This window comes from Epargyreus clarus, unplaced genomic scaffold (genome assembly GCF_041222505.1).
Source record: "Epargyreus clarus isolate Ecla_fem2 unplaced genomic scaffold, WU_Ecla_fem_2.2 ptg000013l, whole genome shotgun sequence".
Lineage (NCBI taxonomy): Eukaryota > Metazoa > Arthropoda > Insecta > Lepidoptera > Hesperiidae > Epargyreus > Epargyreus clarus.
The window spans coordinates 7,628,672-7,641,185 of record NW_027332221.1 but is presented as its reverse complement, the minus strand read 5'-3'; the positions used below and the strand labels follow the sequence as shown (position 1 = coordinate 7,641,185).

The window sequence follows — 12,514 nt, the reverse complement described above, 5'->3', positions numbered from 1 at the left end:
TCGGTTCTGGGACCGATATTCTGGAATTTGATTCTTGACGAATTTTTAAATGCAGAATTTCCAACATCCTGTCACCTTCAGGCATACGCAGATGATCTCCTCTTAATCGTTTCAGCGAAAAGCATCAACGAATTGGAAACGGACGCCAATCACGCTCTAAAAGCCATCACAGAGTGGGGACACAAGGTTAAACTCGAGTTCGCAGCTGATAAAACGCAGGCGATCCCCTTTTCTGCGAAAGCCTCTAAATGTAAATTAATTCTAAACAATAGCCGCATTTCATTTCTCAATGAAATCAAATACTTAGGAATAACAATAGACAAAAACTTAAAATTCATTCATCACGTAAATAACACAATAACCAAAGCTCAGCAAATTCATCATAAACTTAGCACATTCGTTCGACCTACCTGGGGAGTACACTCCGAGAATGTTGCAATCATTTATAACAACGTCATAGAACCCATCATGACTTATGCTGCCGAAATCTGGTGGACCGCAACGAAGTATCAGTTAGTCTGCAACAACTTGCGGTCACTCCAGCGCAGCTTTGCTCTAAAAACAATTAAAGGCTTCAGAACTATATCTGCTGCAGCTGCAATTGCCCTTGCTGACTTCACACCTCTAGACCTGAAAATAAAAGAGACAGCTGAAATACAAATAACAAAAAGAACCGAAATTACTAAATTTTTACCTGAAGACATTACCTGCGATAGACCTGCTCACCCATCTCATCTCTTACACCCATCTAAAAGAATTACCATCACATTTGACAGTATCTGTAGTCAGGAAGAACTCGACGAGAGGGTGCCGTTGGATATCATAAGGATATACACCGATGGCAGTAAACACGATTCTCTAGGAAAGGAGTAAGCACCTTGCACCGGTCGAAACAAGATTAGCTCCACACTTAAAAATCAATAAAACCGGAAAACCAGTGAATTTAACATCTAGAACTTGTTCAAGTGATGAAACAGTGAGTGATTCACCAGGATTCGTGTGCGCAACACCCTACATCAAAGGACTCCGGAGCAGCAGACCCTGGACTTTGAAGAGCATTATCCAGGTAACGGCAAATCCAACCAACCGACCAAACAATACCTCGAGTAGACCTCAGCGAGACGAATCAAACGACACCCGTATCTCCCGGAAACTCCTACTCTACACGGAGATACGACGGCCGCAAAGTACAAAAAACCACGTGGTGAAAACTCGACCACGCGGTCGGAACTATAACCTAGCACGCACGTGGTTAATCTCGCTAGCACGCGGCTAAATCTGCTCGCGCTCCGATACCGGCTCCAAGACCTCGCCCGCACCGACGTAGGACTCCGCATACGACAAACATCACTCACCAACACCACCCAAGGGAACTCCGGAACAGGAAGACCGACACCCTCCGTGTTTGGACTCTCCTGAACCAGCTCAACGAGGACTCTCCACCCCTTGCATAACCCCCCCCCCCTAGTGAACCCCCTCCAGGTGACCCCCCTAGTGAACCCCCTCAGGTGACCCCCCCCAGTGAACCCCCTCAGGACCATAGACTAAGTTTAGAAATAGTACTCTATAGTTAAGTATAGTTAAGTAATAAGTAAGTAATAGTTAAGCAACAAATAATAATGTCAACCGTAGCCAGGACCACCAAGAACTCTGCGGAGGCCACTTCGAGCGCATCAGCACCGGCAATGAAATCATCAACATCACGACCGGTACTGAAGACGCAGCGATCGCTGCGAGAGAAGGTCCTATCCAAGGCCGCTACCGCGAGGTCCTCTTTCAGCGAGGACTCAGTGGAAAGAGCCCCGCAGACGGAGAAGACCACAGCCGACTCAGTCCTCCAGAAAATAGAGTCGTGGGAACAATCTGAGATCCCACCCCGACCTGTGGAGTCTGATGACGAATTCTCGGATGTGTCAGTGGCATCCGAGCAAGGAAGACCTAGTATCATTAGAACCTCTAACAGGCGGAGTGGGATCCAGATGGACATGGCTACAAAATTGGCCAATGAGCAACTCCAGAGGGCAAAGGAAGCACTGGAGGCTGCAGGAAACATGAAGAGAGAGTGTAAGACCACCACACTCGAATGCCTGCAGACTCTGTACGAGACCGTGCTGGCCCTGTCGGACTCCAGGTCGCGGCACAAATTTAACTTGGAAAAAGAAAGATCTCGCCATGCGCAGGAATTGGTCAGGACAGAGAGGGCGCATAATAAACAGACGGCCGAAACCATCAAAGCCCTGACCGAAGACCTGCACAAGGCGAGAACCGAAATTTCCGCGAACTTGGAGGAGACAAAGGCCATAAGGAGTTGGTTAGGCTACGAGACCCAGGAGCCCTACAGCCAAATTAAAGCCCTGGTCAAGGTAACCCAAAGTATCGAGCAGACGATGAGAGAGGCTCTGACTAAATCCAAGGAGATGGTAACGGAAAAGAGGACGACCAACGTAGAGCCTCTAAGGACCGAACACGCCAAAATCATCCAGAGCGTCCACACCATCTCCGAGCAACTAGACAGATTAAGAAAAGATCTGGAAAAACTCAGAGTCTTAGAAATTTGATGTTAGAAAAATCTTAGAAATCTTAGAAAATCTTAGAAAAGCAAGTAGCCAGCCCCCTCTCCGAAAAAGACCTACCTAACCCCAAAGAGTTGACAGAAATAAAAGGACAATTAACAAAAATTAATGACACCTTGACAGAAACAAAAAAACAAACAACCCCGCCGCAGAATATCAATGAACATCTGCAGCCGATACACGAGCGTCTGGAAGCTGTCTCCTCAGAGCTGCGAACAATGCGCGAGCAGAAGCAGCGGACACCCCCACCAGCCATCAGCATAGGAACTGAGATAGCCCTGCAAGAACTCGCGAAGGCGACAGCATCCAAGCCCACCTACGCTCAAGCGGTTTCCAAGCCCCCACCACCAAAGCCAAACCCCACCCACACTCTGATAGTCTCATCGACGGACCCGAACAAAACAGGAGAAAACGTGATCGAGACTATCAGAGTGGCCCTAGATCTGAAAAGAACGGGTGCTAAGGTGGACAGAATCAGGAAAGCCAGGAACCAAAAAGTAGTATTGAGCTGCAGGACAAAAGAAGACATGTCCCTGGTGCAAAGCCGAGTGGCCGCGGACAAAGAACTAAAAGTAGAAGTGGCCAGAACCAACAACCCCCTGGGCAAGATAAAGGACGTCCTGTCCTACCACACCGATGACGAAATAGTGGACCACCTTTGGGCACAAAATAAACACTTGCTCAACGACATCGGTGAGAAGGATAGGACGATTCGCGTCCGCTATAGGAAACGAGCGAGGAACCCGCACGAATGCCACCCGATCCTGGAGCTCTCCCCAGCAATCCATAAAAAACTCACGGAGGCCGGAACAGTGTACATCGGCCTCCAGAGAAGACCCATAGTGGACCAATCCCCGCTCGTACAGTGCACGAAATGCCTGGGCTACGGCCATACAAAGGCCGTATGCAAAGAACCAAACCAGGCATGCAAACTGTGGAGAGGCCCACACATGGGAAAAATGCCCGAAGAGACTGGGGCACGAGGCACCAGTCTGCATAAACTGTAGACGGACAACCGGGAAGGGCGAAGGGAAGCACCTGGCATTCAGCGATGAATGTCCAGAGCGACAAAAGTGGGATGCAATAGCGCGGTCTCGCATCAGTCCGCATCACCTATTGCTAAAGGCGTCCAGGGACATAAAGCTTCTCCCCCGAAGAAGACATACAGGGCAAGCCTGCGGATAGTACAAGTAAATCTGCAGCGCTCAAAGCTGGCAACTGTGGAACTGGTTCAAGCTGCAAGAGAGCAGGGTATGCACATTGCCCTCGTACAAGAATCGTACGTGGGTAAAGAAGGTGCCATGGGACACTACCCAGGGACGAAGATCATCCAATGCACTCAAAACAGACAAAAACCAGTGAAGGCAGCGATACTCGTATTCGGCGAACAGCTGGAGGTCAACGACGACCCCCAGCTGGTCACTGAAACTGAGGCGGCAGCCCTCATCACAGCGGGTCAGCTCAAGATAGGTGTCGTGTCAGTCTACTTCGAGGGAGACCAAGAAATAGATCCATACCTGGTAATACATACGCACTCGGAAAGCGTGCCAGAAACTAGGAACTAAAAATATTATCGTGGCGGGGGACGTAAATGCCTGGAGTCACTGGGGCAGCAGTACTCGTCTCGACGATACCTTTCTGCACATACCACTTCCGTTTCTCTCCGATTTCTAAATTGTTATTTATAAATTTTTCCGTTTTTTCAAAATCTATTTTTGGTTTTTCTCATTTTCCTCCGCCGTTTCTTAACGGATCCTTCTTCTACCGCATTCTGCACGTCCCCCCTATCCGGAGACACCTCTCGCACCCGTTTCCGCCGCGCCGTTCCTCGGCAATTCCAGTTTTAAAACGGAAAAAATCGAAATTTTCGAACCTTTTGTAGATACCGCTTAGCTGGACTCTGTTGATTCCGTGAACCGAAATTTTTCGTATCACGGAATCGATTTTTTCTGGCTGCGTTTTCTCGGCGTTTTCGGTACTTTATATCATCTCACAATTACTATAGTCTAATCTTATTTGTATAAGTCTGAAAATGGCGGGTACGTCTGCCCAATTGGGCGAAGTCGCTTCGGATGAGCTGTTCGACGCACTAGTTCAACATCAAATTAGTGACACACCACAGGCAAGCCTCGGTAACAATACGGACAGGCTTGCCAAGATTCAGCATCTCTCACGTCGCATCGTCATCGCCGTTACATCCGGCAAGAGCGTCTCGTCGGAAAACAAGAAGTTGGTTGTTAACCTAGCCAAAGAGATTGAGACGCTCTCACGTGAGACGATGGTGTACGTCGAACAGACTAACATGTTGGGCGACGTTACTACCGCCATTACAGACACTATAAAGGCGGAAATTTCAAAGTTGAGCCGCCCGGAGGTTAGCAAAGTTCCCGCTCCCGCGCACGCCCCGTCCTTTGCTCAAATAGCCTCTTCCAAGACCCCCAGCTCCACCATAGTTACAAAACCAAAAACCAAGCCATCCCTTATTATTTACCCTACATCCGAGGAAAAAAATAGAAAGGAAGTTGCTGAGCAGTGGCGAAGGGGAATCAGCTTTAAGGAGACCACCTACGCGCCCGCTAGTATCCAACCGGTCGGTACGAACCGGCTCCGAGTGGAGTTTGACTCCGTGGATCAGCGCGATGAGACTCTTAAGCGGCTCGAGACCACCACCGCAGAAATTCGCGCTGAGCCATCGCGCAAACTCCGACCGATGGTGATCCTCAAGGGAGTTTATAGGGAGACAACTACTGACGAGCTTTCCAAATTAATAATACAACAGAACCCTGAGGTGGGACTGTTAAGACCTTCCGCGGAGGACCTGCAGTTCCGCTTCGAGAGAAAGAACAAGAACGACAGACTTTACAACGCGGTTCTTTTGGCCTCTTCTCCCGTATGGAAAAAGATAATGGAGCTCGGAAGACTCAACGTGGACCACCAGAAGGTTCACGTTGAAGAATTTGTACCATTGTTGCAATGCTACAAATGCCTGCAGTTCGGTCATCTCAGGAAGCACTGCACCAAGGAAGACACTCTCTGCGCTCATTGTGGCGCTGAGAGCCACACTCTGGAGAAGTGCCCCTCCAGAAATAACATGGATGACGCGAGCTGCAGCAATTGTATCAACAGGAACAAAAAGACGAGCTCCTCCTCTGACACCAGACACTCTGCCAACTCGAATAGATGCCCGATCCGCGAGGCAATGAGAAGCAGGGTAATCGGGAGAATAGACTACGGGTTATAGCCACTACAGAAAGCCATCCGAACTCACGTGCATCAACGTGGATTCACCTCTGATAAGGAACAACCCAATAGTAACCTCAGGATAATTCAATGCAACCTTGGCCGCTGCTATAACAGTGAACAAGAATTCACCCAGTACTGCACCAAACATGACTATGACATCATACTTATATCTGAACCCTACGTTGGTAGCAAAAATACAATGAGAACTTTAATTGGATATGACGTATTTCAGTTTTCCACAGACCAGCGAGTAAAAGCGGTTATTGCCATCAAAACTGGCTTGGGTGCCGCTCTTGGTATAGCTGAATACTCAAATTCAAACATTACCGTAGTACAAATCACTTATAATTCTAAAAAAGTATATCTAGTTTCCGTATATATAGAACCAAAATCAGACGACAATAACACAGTAACCCAGTTGGATCTTCTTCTCCAGTGTATCAACCAATCTCAAGTCATAATCTGCGGGGACTTCAACGGATGGCATCCCGTCTGGGGCTCTCCCACCAGCAACAAAAGAGGTCGTGATATCTTTGACTTAATGACAACTCATAATCTTACCTTGTGCAATGTTGGCAATCAACCCACTTTCGAGACCTACTCCACAGGAACGTCAAGAACTTCAATAATAGATCTCACCATCGCCTCGGATTTCGTAGCATCTAAAATCAATAATTGGAAATTAAATTATGATGCCTGCCCAACGTCAGAACATCACGCTATTGAATTTACACTTGATATAAATAAAAATAAATTGAAATCTAATAAGTCTGTCAGTACTTACCGGTATAACACAACTGGAGCCGACTGGAAGGCTGTCCGGGAGTCATTCAGGCAGAAGATCGGCGACTCTCACCTTGCTGTCTTTGAATTCAAAAAACTGAATATATATGAATTAGATACATACATAAATATACTAACTAAAAATATAAACAATGTCTGCAATGAAAACCTGAAAACCAAGAAAAAATATAAAATACAAACCATACCATGGTGGGACGCAGAACTGGAACAGCTGAAAAAGAAAGTTATATTTTACCACCACCGATTGCAAGACCTGAAAAGAAGAGGAAAAACATTGGATAATATAATAATTGAGAGACAAACAGCAAAAGACGCTTACAGACTTGCCCTGTCCAAAGCCTCCACTGAACATTTCAGAAATTTCTGCAGCAGACAGGGCAAAGAAGACGTATGGTCATTAACTAACAGATTATTAAAATTTGCACCACAACCTACCCCACCAACTACTTTGAACATTGGAAACGACACATTCACTAATTCAAGCGAGGAGTCAGCAGGCGCATTGCTTGATAAATTCTATCCTGTGGATACCCCTGATTGTCTAGATAGCCAAAAACGTCTTCGGGAAATAGCAGATGCAATCCCTATGACTGAAAATGAGGTTGACTTCACAACCGAGGAAGTCCGGGACTGCATCTGCTCCATGAGTCCTCAAAAGGCGCCTGGTCCTGACCATCTAACTGCAGATATCTGCTCCAATTTCATGGAAACTTTCCCAGATATTGTCACACAAATTATGAACCGATGTTTGCACCTCTCTCACTTCCCATCTTCATGGAAAAAAGCATTTGTAAAAACCGTCCCGAAACCAAACAAACTAAATTACAACGATATTTCTTCTTACCGTCCTATCGGTCTACTTGACGTATTTGGCAAAGTCTTAGAAAAACTGATTGCAAAAAGACTCGTATATCATTTAACCATCACAGATAACCTACACAATTACCAATATGGCTTTAGAGAGCAGCGATCTACCAATGATGCACTGGTAGAAGCTTTAACACACATCAATAACGGCAAGAGCGTGGGAAATCTTGTAATCGGCATATCCTTGGATATAAAAGGAGCTTTTGATCATGCCTGGTGGCCTGCTCTAATGAATAGACTTCACATTACCCATTGTCCTTCAAATATCTATAAGTTAATTAAAAGTTATATCAGTAACAGAACCGTTACCCTGAATTATGCGGATGCCACGGTTGATAGAACTCTGTCCCGCGGGTGCATTCAGGGTTCGGTTCTGGGACCAATATTTTGGAACATCATACTTGACGAACTTTTAAGCAGCCAAATCCCATCATCCTGTCACCTACAAGCCTACGCTGACGATCTGCTCCTTATTGTTTCAGCGAAAGATGTCCCTAAGCTGGAAACTGACGCTAATCATGCCCTGAACGTTATCACTGAGTGGGGACGCAGAGTCAAATTAGAATTTGCAGCATCCAAAACTCAAGCCATCTCTTTTTCGGCAAGAGCGTTAAAAACTAAAATATACATATATTAATAACAACAAAATTACTTTTACAAATGAAATAAAATATTTGGGAATTACTATAGATAAAAATTTAAAATTTATAAAACATGTTAATAACACCATAACTAGAGCCCAGAAAATATATCAAAAACTTACTTTATTCGTCCGACCCACTTGGGGGATACATTCAGATAACATATCTATAATTTATAACAATGTTATAGTCCCATTAATTACATATGCCGCGGAGGTTTGGAGTGGTGCAATCAAATATGAAACGGTCCGAAACAGTCTCAGGTCACTACAAAGGGCCTTTGCAATAAAGACCATTCGTGGCTTTAAGACAATTTCAGCCAACGCTGCAATTGCCCTGGCAGACTTTGTTCCTCTGGACCTTAAAATTAGAGAAATCGCTGAATTACAAGAAACAAAAAGAAGTGGAACCACTAAATACCTACCTGACGATATCAAATATGACAGTCCCACCCACCCCTCAAAATTATTGCACCCTTCCCGAAGAATTAATATTACGTTCGAAAGCATATCCAATCAGTATGAATTAGAAGAATTAATCTCCACGGACACTACCAATATTTACACAGACGGAAGCAAACATGATGGCCTCGTCGGTGCTGCTTTTGTCGTTCACCATCCCAATGGTAATATATTCTCGAAAAAACTGAAGTTGCACGGAAGCTCTTCTGTATATCAAGCTGAAATGCTTGCTATACAGAGAGCTTGCGAATACTGCGTCGAAAAGGACATCGCCGACGTGGTCATACTATCTGATTCAAAATCCGCCCTATTGGAACTACAGAATCGAAACACAACAAACGAGCTGGCAGTACAAATACACAGTTGCATACTAAAACTTCAGACTATCAAATTTATCTGGATTAAGTCCCACGTTGGACTTAATGGTAACGAAGTGGCTGATCGAGCTGCTAAAGCAGCGGCCAGCCTGCACAGCTCTTACGTTTTTTGTAAATTCCCTATTAGTTTTGTCAAACATAAACTAAAATCAGACACCGACAATGCTTTTGATGCCATTTACCAATCTTCGTCTAAGGGAGCACATACGAGACAGTGGTGCCCTAACATTGGAACAATTAGAGAACTCTTCAAGCATACCAAACCCACTTTTCAGTTGACACAAATCCTTACTGGTCACGGTTTTCACCTCCAATACCTCCATCGATTTAAAATAACCCAAACAGATAAATGTCCATGTGACGATACCAGCACTCAAACAATAGACCATCTTTTAAGATATTGTCCCATTTTCAGCAGCCACCGACATGACCACGAAATACTTTGCAATAATTTTAACATCGAACCGTATAATCTCACCAGTCTTCTAACAAAGGACCCTTGCATAAATTCATTTATTGAATTCGGTAAAATTATTGTAAATAAATTAAAGAAAATTAATGATACCTAAAATCAATGAGTATATTTGTATTTTATTTTTGTCTTTCTTTATTTCATCATTTACTCTCTTATGGAAAAAAAAAAGAGGCATTTTTTCGCTTCAATCACAGCTGATTATTTATAAACAATCATTTTAAAGAAGCAAAATTGTTTAGTTTTATTGTATTTGTAATTTTATATTGAAGATTACTTGTAAAATATCTTATTATATAATCGTATAAACAATATATCAGCATAAAGTAAAATCAAAACAGTGAAGAGTCGCCCGTATCTGATAGCGAGGACTCGGATCTGAAAGAATAGATTCTTATAAAAAAAAAAAAAAAACCTAACCTAACCTAACCTAACCTAACCTAACCTAACCTAACCTAACCTAACCTAACCCAAGCACCCCGCACCGGTCGAAACAACATTAGCTCCACGCTTAAAAATCAATAAAACCGGAAAACCAGTGATTTTAACATCTACTACTTGTTCAAGTGATAAAACAGTGAGTGATTCACCAGGATTCGTGTGCGCAACACCCTACATCAAAGGACTCCGGAGCAGCAGACCCTGGACTTTGAAGAGCATTATCCAGGTAACGGCAAATCCAATTAAGCAACAAAATAATACCCCGAAAACACCTCAGCGAGACGAACCAAACGACACCCGTATCTCCCGGGAACTCCTACTCTACACGGAGATACGACGGCCGCAAAGTACAAAACACCACGTGGTGGAAACTCGACCACGCGGTCGGAACTATAACCTAGCGCGCACGTGGTTAATCTCGCTAGCACGCGGCTGAATTTGCTCGCGCTCCGATACCGGCTCCAAGACCTCGCCCGCACCGACGTAGGACTCCGCACACGACAAACATCACTCACCAACACCACACAAGGTACACCCAAGGGAACTCTGGAACAGGAAGACCGACACCCTTCGTGTTTGGGCTCTCCTGAACCAGCTCAACGAGGACTCTCCACCCCTTGCATAACCCCCCCCCCCCCAGTGAACCCCCTCGAGGTGACCCCCCCTAGTGAACCCCCTAGGTGACCCCCCCCGACAGCTCTCCCCTGAGCAACCAGCTCAAGAGACGCCCCATCAAGCCAACTGACCCCCACCCCCCGACCCTCTCGGACCCCCCCCCCCCGCACACTCAAAGTGAACCCCCCCCTCAATCGTCGACCCACGAAACCCCTCCCCCCTCCCCCCGCGCAAGGATACCTCACCCCCCCGGACCACAACTCCTGAACCAGGCGGGCTAGGATACCCGAGTTTGGGCTCAAACGACTCGGGAGGAGATTCTCTGTCATTCTGCCCCAACAGAATCTCCAAATTCCAAGCCCGCACTGAGATCCGTGAACAAGAAGATCAGCAACGAGGCTTACTCCGGCACCATCACCATCGCCGTAAATATAAGGACCTTAGTACTATAGTTTAAGTTAGTCATCTAAATACACCAAAAAAAAAAAAAAAAAAAAAAATACACAATGTCGGCCACGTCACAAGTGTCGAAACCATCTGCGGAGGCCGCTCCCCACTTGTCGGCACCGGTCGCGAAGTCAACAACATCGTCTTCGAGACCGGTGCTAAAGACGCAGAGATCGCTGCGTGAAAAGGTGCTGGCACGCACGAAAACGACCACAGCGCGATCTTCGGTGAGCGAGGAATCAGTCGAGAGGTCCCTGCCTAGGGATAAACCTCTCACCCCAACAGACTCGGTCCTCCAGAAAATTGAGACGTGGGAATTGGCTGAGATCCCACCCCGCCCGATCGAATCAGACGAGGAGTTCTCGGACGCATCGGTCCTGTCCGACCAAGGGCGTCCGAGCATAATAAGAACGTCGCACAGGCGGAGTGGGGTCCAAATGGACATGGCAACAAAGCTGGCGAACGAACAGCTCCAGAGGGCGAAGGAAGCGCTGGAGGCGGCAGGCAACATGAAAAGGGAGTGCAAGACCACCGCACTGGAATGCTTGCAAACGCTCTACGAAACAGTGCTGGCTCTCTCGGACTCCAGGTCGCGCCACAAGTATAACCTGGAGAAAGAAAGATCAAGACATGCCCAGGAACTGGTCAGGATAGAGAGGGCCCACAACAAGCACATGGCCGACACAATAAAAAGCCTGACCGAGGATCTGCGAAACACAAAAAAGCAGATAGACGCGAACCTGGAAGAGACGAGAGCCGTAAGGAGTTGGTTGGGCTATGAGACCCAGGAGCCCCACAAACAAATAAAGGGCCTGGTAAAGTCTGTTGGTGTAGTCGAGCAGACGATGAAAGACGTCCTTAGCAAGTCCGCGGAGAAAGGCAAGGGGGAGGGTTCTAAACACCTAGAACCCCTAATAAAAGATCACGCCAAATTACTAACGGGCGTGAACTCAATCTCCGCCCAAATGGACAGACTGAGGAAGGACGTCGAGAGGGTCAGAGTCTGCTCAGACGACATAGCAATCACCAACAATAAAATACTGGAGACCCAGGCCACCAACCCCACAAAAGACCTCGCCCCCACGGAAATAGCCAGTATAAGTAAAAAACTTGACGACCTGACCGAGACATTACAAAAAACGTACACACCCCACTCGCCACAAACCCAGCCACAAGACATACAGGAGCACCTGCAGCCCATCACCGAACGCCTGGAAGCAGTGTCCTCTGAATTAAGGACAATGCGCGAGCTCAAGGAAAAAACACCGCCGCCTGCCATCAGTATAGGTACCGAAATGGCACTCCAAGAGCTCGCAAAGGCAAATACAATAAAGCCGACATACGCCCAGGCGGTCTCCAAACCCGCACCACCTAAGCCCAGCCCGAACCACACCCTGATCGTGTCATCGACAGACCCCCAGAAGACCGGAGAAAATGTCATTGAGACGATCAGAGTGGCTTTGGACCTAAAAAGGACAGGGGCAAAGGTGGATCGGGTAAGAAAGGCCAAAAATCAAAAGGTGATCCTAAGCTGCAGGACAAAGGAGGACATGTCCCTGATACAAAGCAGAGT

General features: G+C 46.4%; 1 pseudogene; it reads left to right on the top strand.

Annotated features, from left to right (window-relative positions):
- The first annotated feature begins 1,550 nt into the window (after positions 1-1,550).
- On the top strand, positions 1,551-3,758 carry LOC140746809 (uncharacterized; annotated as a pseudogene).
- The last annotated feature ends 8,756 nt before the right edge of the window (positions 3,759-12,514 follow it).